The sequence below is a fragment of the Pongo abelii genome, chromosome 15, assembly GCF_028885655.2.
Source record: "Pongo abelii isolate AG06213 chromosome 15, NHGRI_mPonAbe1-v2.0_pri, whole genome shotgun sequence".
NCBI classification, from domain to species: domain Eukaryota; kingdom Metazoa; phylum Chordata; class Mammalia; order Primates; family Hominidae; genus Pongo; species Pongo abelii.
The window spans coordinates 65,411,478-65,418,218 of NC_072000.2; positions in this window are offsets into that span (position 1 = coordinate 65,411,478).

Here is a 6,741-nt window from a genome sequence, read left to right on the forward strand (position 1 = left end):
ATATATACCAGTTAAAGTCTGCCATGTTGCCTCCTAATGCACATGCTTGAGCCCATTCGCCCAACTCCTGAGATCTTATCGGGAAGCTGCGGATCACAACTTTCAGGTTTTTTCTACTGGGAGACTGCCGTCCCCTGGGGCCACCTGTGACCAATTATTATTTTAGAGAAACAGTGTAACAACCACCTGACAATCACTTGATGTTGGCCTGACATTCCTGGTGGGGCAGGAGGAGCCCTCTTCTGCCCTGCTCATACCTGATTAGCTATTTACTGTAATAGTACCACAGCATCCTTGTCTCAAAACCTTGCAGTAAACTTGCAACCTTTTGCCTTTCAGGTTTTCAACTCCACTTTCATCTCCCATGAGACCTTTTTTTGGGACAAGCAAAGCCTCAGTTCAGCTTATATATTTTTGAATACACCCCCCCAACCTAAAATCAAACTAGAGCTCTGCAATTAGAACATAGCTACAGAAGTTAACAAACTGTATTGTTATTTGATATAAGAAAATGTGATCATAAACCTATGCATTATTATAAAACCTATTTTAAAATAAACATTTCAAAGGACAAATAATATTTTTCATCAGTTTGAATACTGTCTCACCTTTTGGGAAGTAATTCCATTGCAAAGATCCTTTCCCCATATGTAAGTTTTTCTTTCTCTTATAATCCAAAGCCTGTGAGTGTATGTCCAAAGTCTCATTTGTCTACTTCACTTTATCTCATAATATAGTTTTCCTTTATCTTTTCCATTTTTCATTTAATATTGAACTGGAGCATTTTTTAGCATTCCATTCAGTATCTGCTGTCTAATCTTTTTGTTTTGTTGTGTGTTTTCTTTCTCAGGGGTTTTGGAATACTTCTGTAGGATATGTTTTCTTAGATAACATGTAACAGGAAGGGAATCAAATTCAAAGGGAAAAATGTTTAAATCATCTTCTCAAGACCAATAGTATATTCTGACTGAAAGAATCTCCATATGACTATCATTCAACCACTTGATGAAACAGCATTTATTGAGCACCTGCTAAGCCTGGCAATATGACAGGCACTGGGAAAATGAGATAAAAGCACAGTCCTATGTTCAAAGATCACAATGTGGGGTAGAGGAGAATAACTATATTTAGACCATCAGAACACAGTATACAGGTGCTGTAAGGGAGATGTATACTGGGAGACAAGGGAACAGAGGGAGAATTTAAATCCTCATTGATATGGAGTTAAAGAGAAATATTTAGGCAGATAGTGAGGGTAAGGAAGTCCTTGGTAAGGTTTTCCTCTTAATGAAAAGCAGCCCCCAAATCCTTCCTTTTCTAACAAAAAGCAGCCTGAAAAATCGAGCTGCAGACAGATAAGAAAGCTGGAAGCTTGCACGGGTGAATGGCTGGCAGCTGTGACAATAGGAAAAGGCTACCTGGGGGCTAGGCATGTTCAGCATGGCAGTTCCATCTTCCCTTTTGTCAACCTCATGAATGGTAAAGAACAGAAAATGTGGCACTGGCAAGGTAGAAAATCCATTTGCAGAATAAAAGATTAGGGTGGGGTGGTCAGCTTCTTCTCCTGTTATGTAAACATCATACCTGGTCCAACCGATCTTTGGGCCCTATGTAAATCAGACACCACCTCCTCAAGCCAGTCTATAAAACCTGTGTACTTCACCATGGGACCGGAAGACCCACTCAGGCGCCCCGCTCTCTCTGCAGGAGAGAGATTCTCTTTTCTCTTTCTTTCGCCTATTAAACTTCTGCTCTTAAACCCACTTCTTGTGTGTCCATGTCCTCGATTTCCTGGCATGAGAGAATGAACCTCAGGTATTTACCCCAGACAATGACTCTACTTCATCATGGTGGTTCCAGAAAAATTACACTGAAGAAGGTTCACAAGCTAAATCTGGAAGGATGAATCAGTACAGTCATTATTATCATCACTGAAATAAATATGATTGGGTTTGAACTTTGGAACTTTTATTCAGAAGGAAAATAAACATTTTTCAAATAAAGTTATAGGATATGTTTTGCATTTTAGCATATATCTTACCTAAGATATCTCATGGGACTTTTTTACTTCAATTATATTTAAGATTTAAAATGTCAGAATGTTTCACATTTTGTGTTTATGTCATAGTTTTTGGCATGCAACTTATGCTCGATTAAGGTAACGTGTGCATACAGTGAAATGTACACATCTGTTCAGGCACTGAGGCTCATGCTTATAATCCCAACACTTTGGGAGGCTAAGGCGGGAGGATTGCTTGAGCTCAGTAGTTGGAGACAAGCCTGGTCAACATGGTGAGACCTTCGCTCTACAAAAAATACAAAATTAGCTGGGTGTGGTAGTGTGTGCCTGTAGTCCCAGCTACTCAGGAGGCTGAGGTGGGAGGATCACTTGAGTCTGGGAGTTCAAGCCTGCAGTGAGCTGTGATTGCACCATTGCACTCCAGCCTTGGTGACAGAATGAGATCCTGTCTCAAAAAGAAGTATATATCTTAAAGGCAAAATTTTATGGATTTACCAAATGATACACCCTTGTAACTACCACAAAAAGTTTATGATATAGAATTTTTTTCATCATTCCCAAGAGTTCTCTCATGTTCTCTTTCAGTTGACATTCTACATAGGCAACCACTGACCTGGTTTCTATCACCACAGAGTTTTCCCTGGTCTATTTATTTAACAGAGACAGGGCTATTCAGATTTTCTGTTTCTTCTTGTGTCAGATTTTTACATGTTGTGTTTTTCAAGAAATGTGTCCAATTTATCTAAGTTGTTGAGTTTATTGGCATAATGTTATGCACAGTATTTCCTTATTATTCTATTAATAACTATATGATCTGTGGCATAAAATGTAAGCATATACTTACCATAAATCCTGCCTTAAGCAAATTATAGGCTGTGAAGCATATAGCATTCTTGCGTTTCCCAGAGGGGTCCACTTCAGTTGTTTTACACATTCCTTCTGAAGCAGTATACCCTTTCTTTATGGCATATAAGCGCTGGGTCCGGGTTGGGGGAAAGTTTGGGGATCCACCATCTCGTCTCATGGCTGCCCTAGACATGGCTTCTGTTCCTAAGTTCCTATTAAAGGTTTCTTTCTGAGAAAATGGATTTGTCAGCCTCTTTCTTCAACATCTCAGCTACCTTAATTTTGGGGGGTAGGTTTGCATAGACCTGCTCTCTATGGAACATCCACAAATTTTGATTTTTAAAATTATTATTCAAGCTAAAATATTTCTAAATTTACTGTGATTTCTTCTTTAACTCAGTTATTTAGAACTATGTTGTGGGACTTCCAAATATTTGGGAGTTTTGAGATATCTTATTGTTATTGATTTCTAATTTCATTCTGTTATGTTTAGAGAGCATATTCTATATTTTTCAATCCTTTGAAATTTATTAAGCCACATTTTATATTTCAGCACGTGATCTATCTTGGTAACTAGTCCATGTGCACTTGAAAATCGTGTTTATTCTGGAGATACTAGGTGAAGTATTCTCTATCAATTAGGTTAAGTTGGTTGATAGTGTTCAAATCATTTATATTCACATATTTATGTCTAGTTCTACAAAGTACACATAGGTGAATTAAAAATGTTCAACTGTGATTATAGATTTGTATATTTGTTCCTTCAATTTTTTTTTCTTTTTTTTTTTTTTTTTTTGAGACAGGGTCTCACTCTGTCATCCAGGCTGGAGTGCAGTGGCATGATCACAGCTCATTGTAGCCTTGACTTCCTGGGTTCAAACAATCCTCCTGCCCCAGCCTCTCGAGTAGCTACAGATGCTACAACTACAGATGTCTACCACCATGCCCACCTAATTTTAACATTTTTTTGTAGAGACAGGATCTCACTGTGTTGCCCAGGCTGGTCTCGAACTCCTGGGCTTGAGCATTCCTCTCACCTTGGCCTCCCAAAGTTCTGGGATTATAGGCATGAGCCACTGTGCTGGGCCTGTTCCTTTAATTTTCATATGTCGCGTCTTATACTTGAAGCTTCTTAGTCACATAAACATTTATATTTTTTATGTCTTCATGATGAAATGACAATTTTTCATTAAGGAATGTCACTCTTCAACTTTGATAATTCTTTTTGACTTGAAGTTTGTTTTGTATAATAATAGTATATCAATACCAGGTTTCTTAGATTTGCTTGGTCTATGTTTTCCCTTCCTTTTACTTTCACTCTATCTGGATCTTTAAAATGCATTGCATCTCATGCCGAAGCTCTTACTTGAATCTTGCTTTTTATTCATCCTTGCAATCTTTTTCTTTTCTTTGGACTGTTTAGTTCATTTATATTTAATATAATTATTGATTTGGTAGGATTTAAGTCTATCACCTTGCTATTTGTTTTCTGCTTGTCTCATTTTTTGTTTGTTTCTCATTTCCTCCTTCATGGATTTATTTTGGTTTATACAATATTCTTAGTATTCTAATTCATTGATTGATTTTAAAGTTATATGTCTGTATATTTTTTTTTATGGTTGCTCTAGGGCAGCATTCTCCAACTAAATGTTCTTTAGTAGTGAAAATGTTCTGTATCTTTCCTATATGGTAGACACTGGCTACATGTGACTGTTGATACCTTGAAATATGGCTAGTACAACTGAAGACTGAAATTTAAATTTTATTTATTTTTAATTAATTTAAGTTTAAATTTAGTCACTTGTGGCTACTGACTACCATAGTAGTCAGCACAACCTTAACAGTCTGTTTAGAGTTAATATTGTACTACTTCATGTGAAATGTAAGAATCTTACAATAGTACAATTTTGTTAACTCTGTCCTTTTTTTCTTTCTCCAAAAGCATTGCTTAAAATAAACACACACACACACACACACACACACACACACACACACACACACAGAAAACCCTCTGTCCTTTTTTGTTATTGCTGTTATGTATTTTACTTCTACATGAATTGAGAGTCCTACAATATATTTGTCTTTAAATAGTCTGTTGTTTTAAAAAAATGAGAAGAAAAAAGTTCTTTATATTTACACGTCTACTTACCATTTCTGGTGCTATTTATTACTTTCTTTAGTTTAGATTTCCCTCTGCTATCATTTTCCATCACCACCACCACCCCCAATTCTTCTATTAGTATTTAATATAGTTTACAATGAATCCTTCCAGCATTTGTTTATCAGAAAATGTCTTTTTTGTTTTCATTTTTGAGAAAATGTTAGAATTCTGGCCAGGTGTGGTAGCTCACACTCGTAATCCCAGCACTTTGGAAGGCTAAGGCAGGAGGATTGCTTGAACCCAGGAGTTCAAGAACAGTTTGGGCAACGTAGCTGAGACCCCATCTCTACAAAAAAAAATAAAGAATTAGTTGGACATAGTGGCATACACTCGTAGTCCTAGCTAATCGGGAGGCTGAGGTGAGAGGATCACTTGAGCTTAGGAGGGTGAGGCTGCAGTGAGCTGTGATTGCATCACTTCACTCCAGTCTAGGCGACTGAGCCAGACAAGGTCTTAAAAAAAAAAAAAAAGCTGGGTTGCTCTATTCTTTCAGTACTTTAATGACATCATTCCATTTCTTTTGGCCTCCACTGTTTCTAGTAAGAAGTCAACTGTGATTCATAGCATTGTTCCCCTTATGTCATTGACTTTTTTTTCTGTTTCAACATTTATTCTATATTTTTGGGTTTTAACCTTTTGACTACAGTGTAGCTGGTGTGTTTTCTTTCTTTATTTTATTTTTTGTATTTATTCTGCTTGGAGTTTGTTGATTCTTCAATCTGTAGGCTGATGTTTTTCACCAAATTAGAGAATTTTTTTTTTAAATTTCACTCTACCCCATTTTCTTTTTCCTTTCTTTTACTGAGACTCTAATTATTATTATCATTTATTTTAGAGATAGGGTCTCACTCTGTCCAGCATGGGCCGGAGCACAGTGGTACAATCAGAGTTCACTGCAGCCTTTACTTCAAGGCTTAAGTGATCCTCCCACCTCAGCTTCCCAAGTAGCTAGTACTATAGACATGTGCCACCATGCCCAGCTTTTTTTTTTTTTTGGTAGAGATGGGGGTCTCATTGTGTTGCTCAGGCTGGTCTTGAACTCCTGGGCTCAAGTGATCTTCCTGCCTCAGCCTCCCAAAGTGTTGAGATTACAGGTATGAGCCACCATGCTTAGCCTTAGGACTCCAATTATATATATACTAACTTTGTAGGGTTGTTCCAGAGTTCACTGAGGCTGTTTATATATTTTTTCCAATCTTTTCCTTTCTGTTATTAAATTATATAATTTCTATTGCTCTCTCTTAGAGATAATTCACCCATTCTTTTGCTATCTTCAACTGCTCTAACCATCGAATAAATTTTACATTTCAGATATTTGCTTTTTATTTCTAATATATCCATTTGGTTTATTTCTTTGCTGATCATTCTCATCTGTTTAATCACATATTCATCTTTTCCCATGCATCCTTACATATATTTATAATAGCTGTTTTAAAGACCTCATCTTATAATTCCAACATTTGGGTCATCTTGGATTCTGCTTCTATTGACCATGTCTTATTTTGATTATGTGTCACATATTTCTGCTTCTTTACAGGTACAATATTTTTTAACCTCCTGTTGAATATTGTTATAAAGGAGTTATAGAGAGTCTGGATTATGTTATCTTCTTTTAAATGGTGTTGAGGTTTATTCTATCAGGCTATTAAACTACTAAAAAATCCTCTTGATCTTGCTAGGCTTTGTTTTGTTATGTATTATTATTATTTATTCT